We start from the raw sequence: 21,755 nt of genomic DNA on the forward strand, positions 1-21,755 counted from the left end.
GTCCGCTCCAGCCAGTGAGTCCGCTCCAGCCAGTTAGTCCGCTCCAGCCAGTGAGTCCGCTCCAGCCAGTGAGTCCACTCCAAGCCCGCTCCAGCCAGTGAGTCCACTCCCGGGCCCGCTCCAGCCAGTGAGCTCGCTCCAGCCAGTGAGCTCGCTCCAGCCAGTGAGTCCGCTCCAGCCAGTGAGTCCACTCCAGAGTCCGCTCCAGCCAGTGAGTCCACTACAGAGTCCGCTCCAGCCAGTGAGTCCACTCCAGAGTCCGCTCCAGCCAGTGAGTCCACTCCAGCCAGTGAGTCCGCTCCAGCCAGTGAGTCCGCTCCAGCCAGTGAGTCCACTCCAGAGTCCGCTCCAACCAGTGAGTCCACTCCAGAGTCCGCTCCAGCCAGTGAGTCCACTCCAGAGTCCGCTCCAGCCAGTGAGTCCGCTCCAGCCAGTGAGTCCGCTCCAGAGCCCGCTCCAGCCAGTGAGTCCACTCCAGCCAGTGAGTCAGCTCCAGCCAGTGAGTCCACTCCCGAGCCCGCTCCAGCCAGTGAGTCCACTCCCGAGTCCGCTCCAGCCAGTGAGTCCGCTCCAGCCAGTGAGTCCGCTCCAGCCAGTGAGTCCGCTCCAGCCAGTGAGTCCACTCCCGAGCCCGCTCCAGCCAGAGAGTCCACTCCCGAGCCCGCTCCAGCCAGTGAGTCCGCTCCAGCCAGTGAGTCCGCTCCAGCCAGTGAGTCCGCTCCAGCCAGTGAGTCCGCTCCAGCCAGTGAGTCCACTCCCGAGCCCGCTCCAGCCAGTGAGTCCGCTCCAGCCAGTGAGTCCGCTCCAGCCAGTGAGTCCACTCCCGAGCCCGCTCCAGCCAGTGAGTCCGCTCCAGCCAGTGAGTCCGCTCCAGAGCCCGCTCCAGCCAGTGCGTCCACTCCAGATTCCGCTCCAGCCAGTGAGTCCACTCCAGAGTCCGCTCCAGCCAGTGAGTCCGCTCCAGCCAGTGAGTCCGCTCCAGCCAGTGAGTCCGCTCCAGCCAGTTAGTCCTCTCCAGAGTCCGCTCCAGCCAGTGAGTCCACTCCCGGGCCCGCTCCAGCCAGTGAGCCCGCTCCAGCCAGTGAGTCCACTCCAGAGTCCGCTCCAGCCAGTGAGTCCACTCCAGATTCCGCTCCAGCCAGTGAGTCAACTCCAGAGTCCGCTCCAGCCAGTGAGTCCACTCCAGATTCCGCTCCAGCCAGTGAGTCCACTCCCGAGCCCGCTCCAGCCAGTGAGTCCACTCCCGAGCCCGCTCCAGCCAGTGAGTCCACTCCCAAGTCCGCTCCAGCCAGTGAGTCCGCTCCAGAGCCCGCTCCAGCCAGTGAGCCCGCTCCAGCCAGTGAGTCCACTCCCGAGTCCGCTCCAGCCAGTGAGTCCGCTCCAGCCAGTGAGTCCGCTCCAGCCAGTGAGTCCACTCCCGAGCCCGCTCCAGCCAGTGAGTCCACTCCCGAGCCCGCTCCAGCCAGTGAGTCCGCTCCAGCCAGTGAGTCCGCTCCAGCCAGTGAGTCCGCTCCAGCCAGTGAGTCCGCTCCAGCCAGTGAGTCCACTCCCGAGCCCGCTCCAGCCAGTGAGTCCGCTCCAGCCAGTGAGTCCGCTCCAGCCAGTGAGTCCACTCCCGAGCCCGCTCCAGCCAGTGAGTCCGCTCCAGCCAGTGAGTCCGCTCCAGAGCCCGCTCCAGCCAGTGCGTCCACTCCAGATTCCGCTCCAGCCAGTGAGTCCACTCCAGAGTCCGCTCCAGCCAGTGAGTCCGCTCCAGCCAGTGAGTCCGCTCCAGCCAGTGAGTCCGCTCCAGCCAGTGAGTCCACTCCAGAGTCCGCTCCAGCCAGTGAGTCCACTCCCGGGCCCGCTCCAGCCAGTGAGCCCGCTCCAGCCAGTGAGTCCACTCCAGAGTCCGCTCCAGCCAGTGAGTCCACTCCAGATTCCGCTCCAGCCAGTGAGTCCACTCCAGAGTCCGCTCCAGCCAGTGAGTCCACTCCAGATTCCGCTCCAGCCAGTGAGTCCACTCCCGAGCCCGCTCCAGCCAGTGAGTCCACTCCCGAGCCCGCTCCAGCCAGTGAGTCCACTCCCAAGTCCGCTCCAGCCAGTGAGTCCGCTCCAGAGCCCGCTCCAGCCAGTGAGTTCGCTCCAGAGCCCGCTCCAGCCAGTGAGTTCGCTCCAGAGCCCGCTCCCTCCAGTGAGTCCGCTCCAGAGCCCGCTCCAGCCAGTGAGTCCACTCCCAAGTCCGCTCCAGCCAGTGAGTCCGCTCCAGAGCCCGCTCCAGCCAGTGAGTTCGCTCCAGAGCCCGCTCCAGCCAGTGAGTTCGCTCCAGAGCCCGCTCCCTCCAGTGAGTCCGCTCCAGAGCCCGCTCCAGCCAGTGAGTCCGCTCCAGCCAGTGAGTCAGCTCCAGCCAGTGAGTCCGCTCCAGAGCCCGCTCCAGCCAGTGCGTCCACTCCAGAGTCTGCTCCAGCCAGTGAGTCCACTCCCGAGCCCGCTCCAGCCAGTGAGTCCACTCCCAAGTCCGCTCCAGCCAGTGAGTTCGCTCCAGAGCCCGCTCCAGCCAGTGAGTTCGCTCCAGAGCCCGCTCCCTCCAGTGAGTCCGCTCCAGAGCCCGCTCCAGCCAGTGAGTCCGCTCCAGCCAGTGAGTCCGCTCCAGAGCCCGCTCCAGCCAGTGCGTCCACTCCAGAGTCTGCTCCAGCCAGTGAGTCCGCTCCAGCCAGTGAGTCCGCTCCAGCCAGTGAGTCAGCTCCAGCCAGTGAGTCCACTCCCGAGCCCGCTCCAGCCAGTGAGTCCACTCCCGAGCCCGCTCCAGCCAGTGAGTCCGCTCCAGCCAGTGAGTCCACTCCCGAGCCCGCTCCAGCCAGTGAGTCCACTCCCAAGTCCGCTCCAGCCAGTGAATCCGCTCCAGAGCCCGCTCCAGCCAGTGAGTTCGCTCCAGAGCCCGCTCCAGCCAGTGAGTCCGCTCCAGCCAGTGAGTCCGCTCCAGAGCCCGCTCCAGCCAGTGCGTCCACTCCAGAGTCTGCTCCAGCCAGTGAGTCCGCTCCAGCCAGTGAGTCAGCTCCAGCCAGTGAGTCCACTCCCGAGCCCGCTCCAGCCAGTGAGTCCACACCCGAGCCCGCTCCAGCCAGTGAGTCCGCTCCAGCCAGTGAGTCCGCTCCAGCCAGTGAGTCCACTCCCGAGCCCGCTCCAGCCAGTGAGTCCACTCCCGAGCCCGCTCCAGCCAGTGAGTCCGCTCCAGCCAGTGAGTCCGCTCCAGCCAGTGAGTCCGCTCCAGAGCCCGCTCCAGCCAGTGCGTCCACTCTAGATTCCGCTCCAGCCAGTGAGTCCGCTCCAGCCAGTGAGTCCACTCCAGAGTCCGCTCCAGCCAGTGAGTCCACTCCCGCTCCCGCTCCAGCCAGTGAGACCGCTCCAGCCAGTGAGTCCACTCCAGAGTCCGCTCCAGCCAGTGAGTCCACTCCAGATTCCGCTCCAGCCAGTGAGTCCACTCCAGAGTCCGCTCCAGCCAGTGAGTCCACTCCAGATTCCGCTCCAGCCAGTGAATCCACTCCCGAGCCCGCTCCAGCCAGTGAGTCCGCTCCAGCCAGTGAGTCCACTCCCGAGCCCGCTCCAGCCAGTGAGTCCACTCCCAAGTCCGCTCCAGCCAGTGAGTCCGCTCCAGAGCCCGCTCCAGCCAGTGAGTTCGCTCCAGAGCCCGCTCCAGCCAGTGAGTTCGCTCCAGAGCCCGCTCCCTCCAGTGAGTCCGCTCCAGAGCCCGCTCCAGCCAGTGAGTCCGCTCCAGCCAGTGAGTCCACTCCCGAGCCCGCTCCAGCCAGTGAGTCCGCTCCAGCCAGTGAGTCCGCTCCAGAGCCCGCTCCAGCCAGTGCGTCCACTCCAGAGTCTGCTCCAGCCAGTGAGTCCGCTCCAGCCAGTGAGTCCGCTCCAGAGTCCGCTCCAGCCAGTGAGTCCGCTCCCGGGCCCGCTCCAGCCAGTGAGTCCGCTCCAGCCAGTGAGTCCGCTCCAGCCAGTGAGTCCACTCCCGAGCCCGCTCCAGCCAGTGAGTCCACTCCCAAGTCCGCTCCAGCCAGTGAGTCCGCTCCAGCCAGTGAGTCCACTCCCGAGCCCGCTCCAGCCAGTGAGTCCACTCCCAAGTCCGCTCCAGCCAGTGAGTTCGCTCCAGAGCCCGCTCCAGCCAGTGAGTTCGCTCCAGAGCCCGCTCCCTCGAGTGAGTCCGCTCCAGAGCCCGCTCCAGCCAGTGAGTCCGCTCCAGAGCCCGCTCCAGCCAGTGAGTCCGCTCCAGCCAGTGAGTCCACTCCCGAGCCCGCTCCAGCCAGTGAGTCCACTCCCGAGCCCGCTCCAGCCAGTCCACTCCACTCCACTCAGTCCACTCCCGAGCCCGCTCCAGCCAGTGAGTCCACTCCCGAGCCCGCTCCAGCCAGTGAGTCCACTCCCAAGTCCGCTCCAGCCAGTGAATCCGCTCCAGAGCCCGCTCCAGCCAGTGAGTTCGCTCCAGAGCCCGCTCCAGCCAGTGAGTTCGCTCCAGAGCCCGCTCCCTCCAGTGAGTCCACTCCCAAGTCCGCTCCAGCCAGTGAATCCGCTCCAGAGCCCGCTCCAGCCAGTGAGTTCGCTCCAGAGCCCGCTCCAGCCAGTGAGTCCGCTCCAGCCAGTGAGTCCGCTCCAGAGCCCGCTCCAGCCAGTGCGTCCACTCCAGAGTCTGCTCCAGCCAGTGAGTCCGCTCCAGCCAGTGAGTCAGCTCCAGCCAGTGAGTCCACTCCCGAGCCCGCTCCAGCCAGTGAGTCCACTCCCGAGCCCGCTCCAGCCAGTGAGTCCGCTCCAGCCAGTGAGTCCGCTCCAGCCAGTGAGTCCACTCCCGAGCCCGCTCCAGCCAGTGAGTCCACTCCCGAGCCCGCTCCAGCCAGTGAGTCCGCTCCAGCCAGTGAGTCCGCTCCAGCCAGTGAGTCCGCTCCAGAGCCCGCTCCAGCCAGTGCGTCCACTCTAGATTCCGCTCCAGCCAGTGAGTCCGCTCCAGCCAGTGAGTCCGCTCCAGCCAGTGAGTCCACTCCAGAGTCCGCTCCAGCCAGTGAGTCCACTCCCGGGCCCGCTCCAGCCAGTGAGCCCGCTCCAGCCAGTGAGTCCACTCCAGAGTCCGCTCCAGCCAGTGAGTCCACTCCAGATTCCGCTCCAGCCAGTGAGTCCACTCCAGATTCCGCTCCAGCCAGTGAGTCCACTCCAGATTCCGCTCCAGCCAGTGAGTCCACTCCCGAGCCCGCTCCAGCCAGTGAGTCCGCTCCAGCCAGTGAGTCCACTCCCGAGCCCGCTCCAGCCAGTGAGTCCACTCCCAAGTCCGCTCCAGCCAGTGAGTCCGCTCCAGAGCCCGCTCCAGCCAGTGAGTTCGCTCCAGAGCCCGCTCCAGCCAGTGAGTCCGCTCCAGCCAGTGAGTCCACTCCCGAGCCCGCTCCAGCCAGTGAGTCCGCTCCAGCCAGTGAGTCCGCTCCAGAGCCCGCTCCAGCCAGTGCGTCCACTCCAGAGTCTGCTCCAGCCAGTGAGTCCGCTCCAGCCAGTGAGTCCGCTCCAGAGTCCGCTCCAGCCAGTGAGTCCGCTCCCGCGCCCGCTCCAGCCAGTGAGTCCGCTCCAGCCAGTGAGTCCGCTCCAGCCAGTGAGTCCACTCCCGAGCCCGCTCCAGCCAGTGAGTCCACTCCCAAGTCCGCTCCAGCCAGTGAGTCCGCTCCAGCCAGTGAGTCCACTCCCGAGCCCGCTCCAGCCCGAGAGGCCGCTCCCGAGTCCGCTCCAGCCAGTGAGTTCGCTCCAGAGCCCGCTCCAGCCAGTGAGTTCGCTCCAGAGCCCGCTCCCTCCAGTGAGTCCGCTCCAGAGCCCGCTCCAGCCAGTGAGTCCGCTCCAGCCAGTGAGTCCGCTCCAGAGCCCGCTCCAGCCAGTGAGTCAGCTCCAGCCAGTGAGTCCACTCCCGAGCCCGCTCCAGCCAGTGAGTCCACTCCCGAGCCCGCTCCAGCCAGTCCACTCCACTCCACTCAGTCCACTCCCGAGCCCGCTCCAGCCAGTGAGTCCACTCCCGAGCCCGCTCCAGCCAGTGAGTCCGCTCCAGCCAGTGAGTCCACTCCCGAGCCCGCTCCAGCCAGTGAGTCCACTCCCAAGTCCGCTCCAGCCAGTGAATCCGCTCCAGAGCCCGCTCCAGCCAGTGAGTTCGCTCCAGAGCCCGCTCCAGCCAGTGAGTTCGCTCCAGAGCCCGCTCCCTCCAGTGAGTCCGCTCCAGAGTCCGCTCCAGCCAGTGCGTCCACTCCAGAGTCTGCTCCAGCCAGTGAGTCCGCTCCAGCCAGTGAGTCCACTCCCGAGCCCGCTCCAGCCAGTGAGTCCACTCCCGAGCCCGCTCCAGCCAGTGAGTCCGCTCCAGCCAGTGAGTCCGCTCCAGCCAGTGAGTCCGCTCCAGCCAGAGAGGCCGCTCCAGCCAGTGAGTCCACTCCCGAGCCCGCTCCAGCCAGTGAGTCCGCTCCAGCCAGTGAGTCCGCTCCAGCCAGTGAGTCCACTCCCGAGCCCGCTCCAGCCAGTGAGTCCACTCCCGAGCCCGCTCCAGCCAGTGAGTCCGCTCCAGCCAGTGAGTCCACTCCCGAGCCCGCTCCAGCCAGTGAGTCCGCTCCAGCCAGTGAGTCCGCTCCAGAGCCCGCTCCAGCCAGTGAGTCCGCTCCAGCCAGTGAGTCCGCTCCAGAGCCCGCTCCAGCCAGTGCGTCCACTCCAGAGTCTGCTCCAGCCAGTGAGTCAGCTCCAGCCAGTGAGTCCACTCCCGAGCCCGCTCCAGCCAGTGCTTCCACTCCCGAGCCCGCTCCAGCCAGTGAGTCCGCTCCAGCCAGTGAGTCCGCTCCAGCCAGTGAGTCCACTCCCGAGCCCGCTCCAGCCAGTGAGTCCACTCCCGAGCCCGCTCCAGCCAGTGAGTCAGCTCCAGCCCGTGAGTCCGCTCCAGCCAGTGAGTCCACTCCCGAGCCCGCTCCAGCCAGTGAGTCCGCTCCAGCCAGTGAGTCCGCTCCAGCCAGTGAGTCCTCTCCAGCCAGTGAGTCCACTCCCGAGCCCGCTCCAGCCAGTGAGTCCGCTCCAGCCAGTGAGTCCGCTCCAGAGCCCGCTCCAGCCAGTGAGTTCGCTCCAGAGCCCGCTCCCTCCAGTGAGTCCGCTCCAGAGCCCGCTCCAGCCAGTGAGTCCGCTCCAGCCAGTGAGTCCACTCCCGAGCCCGCTCCAGCCAGTGAGTCCGCTCCAGCCAGTGAGTCCGCTCCAGAGCCCGCTCCAGCCAGTGCGTCCACTCCAGAGTCTGCTCCACCCAGTGAGTCCGCTCCAGCCAGTGAGTCCGCTCCAGAGCCCGCTCCAGCCAGTGAGTCCAGTCCAGAGTCCGCTCCAGCCAGTGAGTCCGCTCCAGCCAGTGAGTCCGCTCCAGCCAGTGAGTCCACTCCAGCCAGTGAGTCAGCTCCAGCCAGTGAGTCCACTCCCGAGCCCGCTCCAGCCAGTGAGTCCGCTCCAGCCAGTGAGTCTGCTCCAGCTAGTGAGTCCGCTCCAGCCAGTGAGTCCGCTCCAGAGCCCGCTCCAGCCAGTGAGTCCGCTCCCGGGCCCGCTCCAGCCAGTGAGTCAGCTCCAGACAGTGAGTCCACTTCCGAGCCCGCTCCAGCCAGTGAGTCCACTCCCGAGCCCGCTCCAGCCATTGAGTCCGCTCCAGCCAGTGAGTCCGCTCCAGCCAGTGAGTCCGCTCCAGAGCCCGCTCCAGCCAGTGAGTCCGCTACAGAGCCCGCTCCAGCCAGTGAGTCCGCTCCAGCGACCGAGCCCGCTCCAGCCAGTGAGTCCGCTCCAGCCAGTGAGTCCACTCCCGAGCCCGCTCCAGCCAGTGAGTCCGCTCCAGCCAGTGAGTCCACTCCCGAGCCCGCTCCAGCCAGTGAGTCCGCTCCAGCCAGTGAGTCCACTCCCGAGCCCGCTCCAGCCAGTGAGTCCGCTCCAGCCAGTGAGTCCGCTCCAGCCAGTGAGTCCACTCCCGAGCCCGCTCCAGCCAGTGAGTCCGCTCCAGCCAGTGAGTCCACTCCCGAGCCCGCTCCAGCCAGTGAGTCCGCTCCAGCCAGTGAGTCCACTCCCGAGCCCGCTCCAGCCAGTGAGTCCACTCCCAAGTCCGCTCCAGCCAGTGAGTTCGCTCCAGAGCCCGCTCCAGCCAGTGAGTTCGCTCCAGAGCCCGCTCCCTCCAGTGAGGCCGCTCCAGAGCCCGCTCCAGCCAGTGAGTCCGCTCCAGCCAGTGAGTCCGCTCCAGAGCCCGCTCCAGCCAGTGCGTCCACTCCAGAGTCTGCTCCAGCCAGTGAGTCCGCTCCAGCCAGTGAGTCAGCTCCAGCCAGTGAGTCCACTCCCGAGCCCGCTCCAGCCAGTGAGTCCACTCCCGAGCCCGCTCCAGCCAGTGAGTCCGCTCCAGCCAGTGAGTCCGCTCCAGCCAGTGAGTCCACTCCCGAGCCCGCTCCAGCCAGTGAGTCCACTCCCGAGCCCGCTCCAGCCAGTGAGTCCGCTCCAGCCAGTGAGTCCACTCCCGAGCCCGCTCCAGCCAGTGAGTCCGCTCCAGAGCCCGCTCCAGCCAGTGCGTCCACTCCAGAGTCTGCTCCAGCCAGTGAGTCTGCTCCAGCCAGTGAGTCCGCTCCAGCCAGTGAGTCCGCTCCAGAGCCCGCTCCAGCCAGTGAGTCCAGTCCAGAGTCCGCTCCAGCCAGTGAGTCCGCTCCCGGGCCCGCTCCAGCCAGTGAGTCCGCTCCAGCCAGTGAGTCCGCTCCAGCCAGTGAGTCCACTCCCGAGCCTGCTCCAGCCAGTGCGTCCGCTCCAGCCAGTGAGTCGGCTCCCGAGCCCGCTCCAGCCCGTGAGTCCGCTCCAGCCAGTGAGTCCGCTCCAGCCAGTGAGTCCTCTCCCGAGCCCGCTCCAGCCAGTGAGTCCGCTCCAGCCAGTGAGTCCACTCCCGAGCCTGCTCCAGCCAGTGAGTCCTCTCCCTAGTCCGCTCCAGCCAGTGAGTCCGCTCCAGAGCCCGCTCCAGCCAGTGAGTTCGCTCCAGAGCCCGCTCCAGCCAGTGAGTTCGCTCCAGAGCCCGCTCCCTCCAGTGAGTCCGCTCCAGAGCCCGCTCCAGCCAGTGAGTCCGCTCCAGCCAGTGAGTCCGCTCCAGAGCCCGCTCCAGCCAGTGAGTCCGCTGCAGAGCCCGCTCCAGCCAGTGAGTCCACTCCCGAGCCCGCTCCAGTCAGTGAGCCCGCTCCAGTCAGTGAGCCCGCTCCAGTCAGTGAGTCCACTCCCGAGCCCGCTCCAGCCAGTGAGTCCGCTCCTGCCAGTGAACCTGCTCCAGAGCCCGCTCCAGTCAGTGAGCCCGCTCCAGCCAGTGAGTCCGCTCCAGCCAGTGAGCCCGCTCCAGTCAGTGAGTCCGCTCCAGTCAGTGAGTCCACTCCCGAGCCCGCTCCAGCCAGTGAGTCCACTCCAGAGGTTGTTCTCTGTATTCCCAGGTGCCTTGCCCTGCTGGCGCCAATGAAGCGCCTTGCCCTGCCGGCGCCAACGAAGCGCCTTGCCCTGCCGGCGCCAACGAAGCGCCTTGCCCTGCCGGCGCCAACGAAGCACCTGGCCCTGCCGGTGCCAATGAGGATCCTGGCACTGCCGCCGCCACCGCCAGAGCAGCCCGAGCCCGCTGCCGCCCCAGAGCAGCCCGAGCCCGCTGCCATCCCAGAGCAGCCCGCTCTCCCTGATACGGCCACGGAGGCCGTCACCGAGCTACCCGCTCTCCCTGATACGGCCACGGAGGCCGTCACCGAGCTGCCCGCTCTCCCTGATACGGCCACAGAGCACCCTTGGTTGGCCCTGTCCCCGCCGCCCAGGCCGTCTGCCCTGCTGCCGCCGTCCAAGCCTTCTGTCCTGCTGCCGCCGTCCAAGCCTTCTGTCCTGCTGCCACCGTCCAAGCCTTCTGCCCTGCCGCCACCGCCCAAGCCTTCTGCGTGGCCGCCTCTGCCCAGGTCGCCTGAACCGTTGAGACCCGCCTGGTCTATTCCTCCAGCACCGCCCTGGCACTCAGCCAGGAATCCAGGTCTGCCAGTGCCCGCCTGGTCAGTTCCTCCAGTGCCGCCCTGGCGTTCAGCCTGGACCCCAGACCTGCGGGAACCTGCCTGGTTAGTTCCTCCAGCGCCACCATGGCAATCAGCCAGGACTCCAGGCCTGCTGGCGCCCACCTGGACAGTTCCTCCAGCACCGCCCTGGCCTTCAGTTGGGGACTCTGGACCTGGCCCGCCATCCCTCCCCCTGATCCTCCTCCTGTCCACCTCCCTCCTGAGTTTTTGTGTTTTTGTTTTTTTGTTTTTGTTTTTGTCTGGTGGAGCGTCTGGTAGCCGCTCCTTTGAGGGGGGGGTACTGTCATGATCATGAGTTGGAGTGCCAAGTTTAGCCACCAGAGGGCACTCCAACAAGGACTTTTGTCACCTGTCTACTACATTACCCATAAGACACTTCCCTGGACTCATTATCTCATTGTCATTGCACCCAGCTGTTTTGTGTTTCATCATTAGTGTCTGTCTATTTATACTCAGTTGTTTCTGTCCTTGGTTGTGGTTTGTTGTATTGTTACGTGCACCATTTGTATCTCTGGCTTTTTGTTTTGTGGACTGTGGATTATCTGGATTTTGACCCCTTGCCTGCCTTTGGATTTACGTTTCTGGATTCCCCAATAAATGCTAATGCTGCAACTGGATCTCAACATCTTGTTCTTGTGTGCTCGTGACACTTAACAACTACAGTTTTCAGGGATTTTGGAAAAGTCCCAGAGAGAAGTGAGGCATTAACCACTTCTAGGAGAGTGTTCGATTCTCACCTCACCACTGCAGAGACAGACAGACCATTGCTGAATTTAACATAACTTATTTGATATATTTAGATATCAAATATTCTACATTTGAATACAGTTTAATCTGTAGTTCGTTTGAAAAAGTTATTGTCAGAATGTTATAGACTTTTTGCATATAAAGTACAGTTTCAGCAGAATTACCTTTCCTTGGGTTTAGATGCACTCATCTATAAACCAATAGTTGACATTAATGTACATTTCTATTATTTGAAAACTATAAACAATTTTTTTTAAATCATTTGATATATAAACTAATTCTTGTGTAGATTCTTCAATTCTTCTACTTTGATTGAATCAGATAAATTATTGCTTTAAGTCCTAATTGTTGCATCTAAATTGTAGCAGTAAGTTTCAAACATACAATTATTTACAGTATATTTAAATAACATTTTACAGATTTTGTTGCATGGAAAATTGAAAACTTTATCACACTGAAATATTTATTGTTATTTGCCAAATTTTATTTCTACTGTTTTCACATGCTAATCTAACTATAATGACATTTAATTACCCTGCTTTTGCTCAAAAGAGATTATTTACATAAAGCTTTAAAGATATACTCACTATTCCTGTAAATCCTGAGTCTTCACTAATAACAAGACAGCCGTTGTCTCTTGGATCAGCAGAAGATGCTCTTTTATAGGGCTCTCAAAGTAAACTTCAAGTTTAGACATAACAATGAAGGGTGGAGGTGATGAACGTTAAGTTATATAATCATATACATCATACAGGAAACATATTGTTCTGACTGATTGTTATTATAAGGTATTTTTCTCTTAGAAAAGGGGAAAGGCTTCATGCACGTTGACAGCAGAATTTTAGAAATGTGTGAAAGTGTATTTATTGAACATACAGTTCTTAGAGAAGAGATACCTCTAAAAAAGTAGCCATTCAATACATTTCGATCAATTGTGGGTTATGGTGCCTGGGAAAGGACGGGTTTGGCTCACTTATTTTTGTGAAGTTGTGGCCTTGATGTTGAGGGATCAACGTCCAGAGCTGGCCCGTTATATAGGCAGTAGGCAAATGCTAAGGGCGCAATCTCGCTAGGGGGCGCCAAAGAGGTCGGATGCGTGGACAGGGGCGGTTCTACCGGGGTGGCACGGGGTGGCATCTGCCACCCTAAGAAAAAGCTTTACCACCCCAAAATGATCACAGAATAAAATATGTAAGCAGTGTTTCTGCTTTTCAGGAGCGGCGCTTCAATATGATGACCTAAAAAAATTGCACAACGCAAAGTAATGGCAAGAAAACACGTCTTTCAATAAACTGTGCATTTTGGTTTCACGCGCACGCAGCGCGCCCAGTGTGCTTCATTAACAAATGACTCTTATGAACCGGTTCTTTGAGAGTCAAAAACACAGCACAGCCAAGCTCACTTACGATTTTTTCCCATATTTGTACGTGAATCTGAAAATTACTGCTTCCCGGCTAACTCAGAAGTCCTGTGAGAATTGTAGTCCCATCCAAATATGTCTGAGATTAATTTTCGTAATTTTTTGGCGAGCTGATTCAGCGACCACCCGCTCCACTTTCATCATGGATAAAGGTATTTTTGACATCCGACGAACCAATAACATGAAATCAATACGGAGATCCCAATCACAGAAACTAATAGCAGAGTTGGGGTAAGAATCTAAACGTATTTTAGCATTTCTCGATTGCTAACACATTATAAGTGATTCAGTTGGCCCAGTTTCCCAAACCAGTTATCAAAAGACACATTTCTCAAAACATTTAACAATGACAACATTAGGTAGCAAAACTGATGACACTCCAGCCAAAATCTGAGACGGAGAGCTTAATGAATAATTTACAGGGGTTTTAAACTTACACAGTACCAGTAGGCTACTTTAGATGAGGGAAATTTCACGTTGTACACTGTAGTGAACAGCACATTCTAGGGCCCAGTTTATGGCCAGGCCCCTCTCTGTCCCTAACAGCGGACAAAGGTTTGCTACATTTTGATTGGATCTTGGTGGACTAACACAAACAAACTGTCCAATGCCATCAGATAAAGATATAAGGACAACATCCAGACCTCTCTTAGAGGGCAAGAGGAAGACCTCTTGTACCAAGCCTGGGAAGGACAGGACTTCTCATTGGTCCACAGGCAGTTTCTGCCCTTCACCCATCTAGACACTACATCCTAAGGTTGGCCACAGACCCACCATAAAAATTCCTCAGGATCTTAGCAGCAATGGGTGAGACAAAGAGAGATCACAAAGATCCATTCAAAACTATGTTTGAAAACCTTAGAACTGATGCAAACTACACATCCAATTCATACTTATTCACAGAAATAAGTATTCTCAGTGACAGCCATTTGTAGTGCAACATCTGATACAAATTCAGCTGTTAATGCGCAATTGAATGACAGTTCAATCTTTTTCCATCATGTTTAGTCTCTATTTGTTTAGAATATTGCCAAAGATATTCTGGTGGTGGGCTGGAAAGTGAGAAATGCATTGGTAAACTTTAAAGACACTGTAAAGACTTCCAACTTTCTACTTTATGCAAATGAGTTCCACAGGGGAGAGAAGGGTGGGTCACACTCTGTGTGTCCCCTCTGATGCCAGCAGCCAATCATAGCACTCGAATGGAGAAGTGCCAAATTGCAATCTCCTCCTCATCGGAAAGGGATAAGGGTACCCTTTCAACAGACACTCCTTCTTTCTGAGTCTGCCCTTCAAACAGGGAAAGACATAACAGATATTGTTCTGTGTCTTAACTCTTTTAGGAGTGAGACATTAACAGATATACTGTTCTGAGTCTGTCCTGCACGAGGATAGAACCTAACAGATACAATACCGTTCTGAGCCTCTGGTCCATCCTGCCTGAGGCAGCGACAGAGACGACCACGTTCTAAGCCTCCAGTTTGTGAGGAAAGAGAAATCAACAAACACTACCTTCAGAGTTTCCGTCCAGCGAGACAGTAACGACATCTGCAACAAGGTTAAGCTCAGGAGAGCAAACCTTCAATCCATGGTACCTTCGTCTGCGTGTTCCAGATTGTTAAGGACCTTCTGCACCTACGCCAGGGCCTCATCTGCGTGTTCCAGATTTTAGGACCCTTTGGTGCTCCAGGAGATCGGCATCCCACAGAGCTTCGTGTTCAAGACTGTTAAAACAGATTCTGGCTCCTCTCCCCACTGCATTGTCACCCAGCACAACCAGTGGAAGACGTCACCGTCATCGGCTTCAACCACATGGAACGTAAATATCACTTAACCAAACCTCTTTCCAGAGACCTTGACATTGTTGTATATTATCAGTATATAATTTCCTAATTCCCATTAGATGTAATATAGCTGATGTTAGTTAATAACAAATAATCTTTAGTTTATTTGTTTGGTGCATAATAAGGTTTTCCACCTTATTATTTTCAGGGAAATAGTTCATCTTTCCATAAGATAACGTAACTCTTCCATAGCCACACTCAACTTAATCACTTGTATTCTATGTATCTTATGCACTTTATTCCTCTATCATTCATGGTATTTATCTTTTTGTTAATAAAATTTATTTTATTACACTTGTGTCTTCCTTGTGCTGATAATACAGAAGAGGCTCTACAAGTTAGCAATCTTTCAGATAAATCAGCTGACCACTTTACATTAATTCTAAATGAATGAAAGCCCCTTTTGGGAGTGCTCTCAAACTGCCACAGACATTTCCACCTCTGTTAATAACAGAAACTCAAAAATTGTTTTGTTGCTCTTTAACTTAAAAAAATTATAAAATTAATACCTTTGAAGTAGCCTGTGTAATATTAATAAAACTGCTCATCTCCTTTAGTGATACAAGCTCAGACTCATTTAGAAGTTTTTCATATAGTGTATATACTTGGTGCCATGATGGATATTGAAATTTTGTTATTTATTAATTTTAAACAGTATATAGATACTTTCTGGTAATGCAATGTTTGAGAACACAATTGTGTATGTAAGGCTATAAATCTCCAAAAACTATGCATGAGCGCTTGCTTTGGTGTTGCCACCCCTCATAGACCTCATGCCACCCCTTTGCCACCCTATAAATAATTTTCTAGATTCACCCCTTTGGATAAATCGCAATATAAGGGGGCGCCAAAAAAAAAAAAATCTTGCCTAGGGCGCCAAAGGGCCGGCACTGTCGACGTCCTATTCATTCTGGCCACAAGTTTTTTTTTTTTTTTTTTTTTTGAGGGAATGTATATGTAACTAGCAAAATATTTTTGTCATGACAACTCTTGATGTGTTTAATGGGTATGACAATGTTGGTAAATAAAACTTGATTGTTGAAGATTTTAACATTCATGTAGACAATATAAATGATGCATTAGGGGCTGCGTTTACAGATTTACTAAACTCATTTGGGGTCAAGCAACGCGTCACTATACTCACTTATTGTTTTAATCATACAATAGATTTAATTATATTGCATGGAACCAATCCTATCGATACAGAAATATCACTTCACCAAATGATTTCAGTTATTTCAAAAGGTCCTCACCTACAACAGCAAAAGAAACAAAACCCACAATGACACTGACCAAGCAAATAAATATAGTAAATAATAGGATGAAAATGACAAATTATTGTCATGGTTTTTGCCACAAAATACGTTTTATGATGTTCTGAAAGTGCATACTCTCTCACGCTCTCTCTCTCTCTAACGCAAACATACACACAGTACGGACACACACTCACACTCGCACATAAACATGCTGTCAGCACTGCTCTCATGAATTAATCAGTAAAATAGTTTAGCAACTTAAAAGTCTCACCAGCGAAATAATAACTGTCAGGTTCTTGAGGTAGACAAACTTACAGTTTTGCTATTAGTTGAAACACTGCTGCCGAACACTGTTGACAGATGCACATCAGGTAGGCTAATTCACATAAGCTTGTTTTCTCTTATTTTGTTATTTATTATTTCATCTCTCTCTCTCTCTCTCAACTGCATTAATAACATTAATACATTAATACTTAGTCTGTTATCAGTGGCTTAAGCCTCCGTTACTGAAATTACGTTTTGGAATTACAAATGGAGGCTTGGGTTGAGATGCATAATAAATTAGTCCCTCACACAAGAGCGCTGTAAGGACAAAAACATCTTGGAAAACATCTGAACAGTGTCTTGAGGTGTGTTAACCTCGGGTGTGCATTATCTTCTAATAATTCAACTGTCACGGTTCACTAATCCGCTGTCTCATACTGTTGTCTGTGTGTAGGTTTTGGGATGTGTCACTTGATTGTTCTGTGTGGGCGTTGCCGCTGATTGCTGATCAGCGGCAGCTGTGGATCATTACACCTGCCTATATAACGCCTTGTCTTTCGTCTCATGTTTGTCAGATCGTTTGTTGAAGTCCTGGTGTTGTCCCGTTGTTTCTCGTGTTTCTTGTTCATGGATTGGATTCTCGTCGCTGTTCCCTGTTACCTGTCTGTCTCGTTGGATTACTCGTTCTGGATTTCATTCACGGATACTCACACGGACACACGGACCCACCATTCAGGACCATCATTCATCACGGACACTTCATCGCCCATCGAAGTCCCTGTGTTACCCCTCTCCTGCTGTCTGTGTTGCTGCTGTGTTTTGTGGTCTACTTACCTGGCGTGAAGCTCTATTAAAGAGATATTAACTTGCATTTGTATCCAGTCTTCTTTTCCGTGACAGAACGATCTGACCAACCATGGATGCAGCAAGTTCAGCAGCTTTCACTGAGTTCATCAACCACAGTATTTCTCGCATGGATCAGCAGCAGGAGAGCATCTCTTCCACCGGACGCGCTGTTCAGGCCTTGGTAACACAGGTGTCCAAGCTCTCCCAGCAGCTGCAACAACTTCGCGCTCCCACTGCGCCAGCCCCGCCGCCTGTTCCCCCATCATCACCGGAGCAGAGAGACCTGCCTGAGCCCCGCCTTCCCGTCCCACAGAGCTATGCTGGTGAGCCAGATTTTTGTCGGCGTTTCTTAACAAGTGTTCTCTTCACTTTGCTCTGCAGCCACGCACCTTAGAGAAGGAATAATCTAAGGTAGCGTTTGTTCTAACCCTCCTGACCGGAAAGGCGGCACTCTGGGGAACGGCGGTGTGGGAAAATCAAGATCAATGCTGCTCCTCGTTCCCGGCACTCTCCGCCGAGATGAGGAGGGTGTTTGACCGTGCGGTGGCAGGAAAGGAGGCCGGTAATAAGACCAAGCCCGATAGTAAATTCGAGGCTACTATCGGGCGGGATCTCCGCCGAGAAGTCCTCGCCAGCCACCTTCCTCCCGGTAAGACTGAGATGGGCAACGCATAACATCACCTGCGACGCACTTCTGGACTCTGGGGCGGAGGGCAACTTCATGGACATTTCTTTCGCACGACAACACGGTTTACCCACATCACCTCTGACGCACTCCATATCAGTCAACGCTCTCAATGGACAGTCTCTTCCCAGTGTTTCCCATACTACTGATTTCATCACCCTCGTCACATCTGGTAATCACACTGACAAGTCCCAATTTTTGCTCATGGACTCACCTCATGCACCCGTTTTTCTTGGACATCCCTGGCTCACTAAACACAATCCCCGCATCGACTGGCAACAAGGAACCATCACTGAATGGAGCACCCAGTGTCACAAGTCTTGTCTTTTGTCTGCTTGTCCCACGGTGTCTGTTTCTGTTTTGCAGGAGGAGGCGGTGGATTTGTCTAACGTGCCCATGGAGTACATCGATCTGAAGGAAGTGTTCAGTAAGTCCCGGGCTGCTTCTCTTCCTCCTCATCGTCCCTATGACTGTGCGATAGATTTAGTTCCCGGTAAGTCTCCGCCTAAAGGCAAACTTTACTCTCTGTCTGTTCCTGAGAGGGAGGCCATGGAGAAATATATTTCTGATTCTCTAGCGGCTAAGTTCATCCGCCCTTCCTCATCTCCAGCGGGGGCGGGGTTCTTTTTTGTGGGGAAGAAGGACGGATCTTTGCGACCTTGTATTGATTACCGGGGGCTGAACAACATTACGGTAAAGAATACCTACCCTTTGCCGTTGATGTCTTCAGCTTTCGAGAGGTTGCAAGGAGTGTCCGTTTTCACTAAATTGGACTTAAGGAACGCTTATCATTTGGTCCGCATCAGGAAGGGGGATGAGTGGAAGACCGCTTTTAACACCCCCAGAGGGCAGCTAGAGAATGGGCTTTTTGTCAAGGCGGAGAAATGCGAATTTCGTGCACAGTCTGTTTCTTTTCTAGGGTACATCGTCTCGTCTGAGGGAATTCGCATGGATCCTGACAAGGTTAAGGCTGTGGTGGATTGGCCAAACCCAGATTCCCGTAAGGCCCTACAGCGGTTTCTGGGTTTTGCTCATTTTTACCGGCGTTTTATTCGCAATTTCAGCCAACTAGCCGCGCCTCTGACCGCCTTGACCTCCCCCAGAACGACCTTCAGGTGGTCAGATGCAGCCCACGCTGCATTTGCCAAACTAAAGAGCCGCTTCGTTTCGGCTCCTATTTTGATTGCCCCTGATCCTTCGCGTCAGTTCGTGGTGGAGGTCGATGCGTCAGAGGTGGGGGTAGGTGCAGTTCTTTCCCAGCGGTCTCCCTCAGACGACAAGATGCATCCATGCGCGTATTTTTCGCATCGTTTATCTCCCACCGAACGCAATTACGACATTGGTAACAGAGAGTTGTTGGCAGTCAAATTAGCGTTGGAAGAATGGCGTCACTGGTTAGAGGGATCGGGGGTTCCCTTTATTGTTTGGACTGATCACAAGAATTTAGAGTATATACGATCGGCTAAAAGGCTCAACTCCAGGCAGGCTCGGTGGGCACTTTTTTTCGGACGTTTTGAATTTACTCTATAGTACCGCCCGGGCTCCAAGAACATCAAGCCCGATTCTCTTTCTCGCATTTTTGACCCTTCCGAACGCCCGTCCACTCCCGAGTGTATTCTTCCCGAGACGTTAGTGGTCTCCACTCTTACATGGGAGGTCGAATCGAAGGTCCTAGCGGCCTTAGAAGGGGTAACGCCTCCGCCCGGATGCCCACCGAACCGTTTGTTTGTGCCGGAGGGGCTAAGGTCCTGCGTTATCAAGTGGGGTCATTGTTCCAATGTGGCTTGCCATCCAGGGGTTAATCGAACTAGGTTTTTAGTCAAGCAACGATTCTGGTGGCCAGCTATGGCTCGTGATATTCACAGTTTTGTTTTGGCTTGTTCAGTTTGTGCCACTGGTAAGACTTCCAACCGACCTCCAGATGGGTTACTCCAACCTCTGTCTGTCCCTTCGAGACCCTGGTCCCATATCGCACTAGATTTTGTTACCGCCCTCCCACCCTCCCAAGGGTATACGGTTGTTTTGACCGTGGTGGACCGATTCTCAAAGGCGACCCATTTTATACCCTTAGCCAAATTACCCTCTGCTAAGGAGACAGCGGTTGCGGTCATTGATCACATCTTCCGGTTACATGGCCTCCCGGTGGATGTGGTTTCTGACAGGGGTCCCCAATTTGTGTCCAAATTCTGGCAGGAGTTTTGTAAGTTACTGGGGGCGACGGTTAGTCTAACCATTGGTCTGGGGATGGAACCCAGAGGAAAGACTGAGAGGGCCAACCAAGATTTAGAGGGAATGTTGCGATGTTTGGCGTCCAAGAATCCTTCCTCCTGGAGTCAACAACTCTCTATGATTGAGTACGCTCACAATTCACTGCCAGTGTCTTCTACGGGCCTTTCTCCATTTGAATGTAGTCTAGGTTACCAGCCACCTGTGTTTCCCAGTCTGGAGTCCGAGGTCGCGGTCCCCTCCGCTCACGCCTTCGTCCAGAGGTGCCGCCACACTTGGAACAGAGCCCGCGAGACTCTGCTGCAAGTGAGGGCACGTACCATGGCTAAGACCGACGGCCACCGGTCGAAGCCTCCCGTATACGTCGTGGGTCAAAAAGTGTGGCTTTCTACTAAGAACATTCCGCTCCGCTCCGTTGTCAATAAGCTTGCTCCCAAATTCATTGGCCCCTTTACTGTCACTAAAATTATTAGTCCAGTGGCAGTCCGCCTCAAATTGCCTCCGGCGTACAGGAGGATTCATCCCGCCTTTCATGTGTCCAAAATTAAACCTGTTTTCCGTTCTCATCTTAATCCGCCTACTCCGGTTCCTCCTCCGCCGCGACTCGTAGACGGGGAACCAACCTATTCGGTTAATCGTATTCTGGACTCTAGGCGGAGGGGACGCGGATTCCAGTACTTGGTGGACTGGGAAGGTTACGGTCCGGAGGAGAGAAGTTGGGTTCCTGCTAGGGACATTCTGGATCACTCCCTTATTGATGATTACAATCAACAGGTAAGGAGTTCTGGGAGGGAGGGTACTGTCACGGTTCACTAATCCGCTGTCTCATACTGTTGTCTGTGTGTAGGTTTTGGGATGTGTCACTTGATTGTTCTGTGTGGGCGTCGCCGCTGATTGCTGATCAGCGGCAGCTGTGGATCATTACACCTGCCTATATAACGCCTTGTCTTTCGTCTCATGTTTGTCAGATCGTTTGTTGAAGTCCTGGTGTTGTCCCGTTGTTTCTCGTGTTTCTTGTTCCTGGATTGGATTCTCGTCGCTGTTCCCTGTTACCTGTCTGTCTCGTTGGATTACTCGTTCTGGATTTCATTCACGGATACTCACACGGACACACGGACTCACCATTCAGGACCATCATTCATCACGGACACTTCATCGCCCATCGAAGTCCCTGTGTTACCCCTCTCCTGCTGTCTGTGTTGCTGCTGTGTGTTTTTTGGTCTACTTACCTGGCGTGAAGCTCTATTAAAGAGATATTAACTTGCATTTGTATCCAGTCTTCTTTTCCGTGACATCAACGGCCTGTCGTCAATTATTCCTATAAGCATTAATAATAAGTAACAGATTACAGTTGTTTTATTACACTCTGTACTACACTGTTAAATGTCGCTGTAGATTTTGCAGCACAGTACTGTAAAAACCTACAGTACAGTACCATATTTCTATATTACAGTAAAATACTGTAATTTATATTGCATTCTGGGTAATTTTGATTAAGCGGGAATATTTTACAGTACATTTTAGTGTTGCTGTAACCCTGCTGTAACCTGGCTGTAATATACCAGGCAATAATACAGGATTGCTGTAAATAACGCGCCACCTGACGTCACATCACACAGACAGAAGAACACGGCCGCTGGTGACTGGAGAAGCAGAACGGTGTATTTCTGGAAGTTTGGTAAGTTAATTTTACTATTAGGTTTTTTCAAAGTGTATCGTTTTTATTCCGGAATGAAACTGCACATTTAGCCAGCGAATGTTGCTAGCTGTAGTCGAAAACACCGTTATTAGATGTGTACGCGCTGTTTTGCCCCGCTGCTCTCCTGAAATTTTAAAATCTAACGTAACTCAGTGAATTAGCTTTGGGGTTATTTCGACCAAACTCAATGTCGATGATTGTTGGAACCGTGGAAAGATGAACCGAAACAGGTTTGGTGAGTTTTAATTTGTTTCTGTAGAGTTTGAACGAAGTTTGTTTTACTAATGCGCGCGAGGTTGGAATCAGCTGAGAGATCGATAGACGGCCGTTTGTGTTTAAACAAAAAGGATCTTGCGATTAAAAAAAAAGTCTATTCCTGTGGGGATCCTTTCCATAATGTTGTCCGATCCGAGCCTGTCAGTGAGAAAAACAAGCACTTTTATAGTCGTACACTGACGGTGCACACAAGCTCAAACGTATTATATTTGCCGTCCACTGACGGCTGCAGCGGCCGCGGTCTTCAGTTAGTGCTTAAGCACAAAAACATGGAAAAAGACGGCCCAGATCGAAAATACTTAAGTTTCACTTGAAACGTACTGTAAATGGGTGGTTTGGGGTCAGAGAGATTGGCTATTGTTAACTTGATCAGATTATTACTGCATCTGTTTGGGCAAGAAGACCCTGTTCTGTAGCATAGTGACTGTAATGAC

The sequence above is a fragment of the Chanodichthys erythropterus genome, chromosome 13, assembly GCF_024489055.1.
Source record: "Chanodichthys erythropterus isolate Z2021 chromosome 13, ASM2448905v1, whole genome shotgun sequence".
Classification (NCBI taxonomy): Eukaryota; Metazoa; Chordata; class Actinopteri; order Cypriniformes; family Xenocyprididae; genus Chanodichthys; species Chanodichthys erythropterus.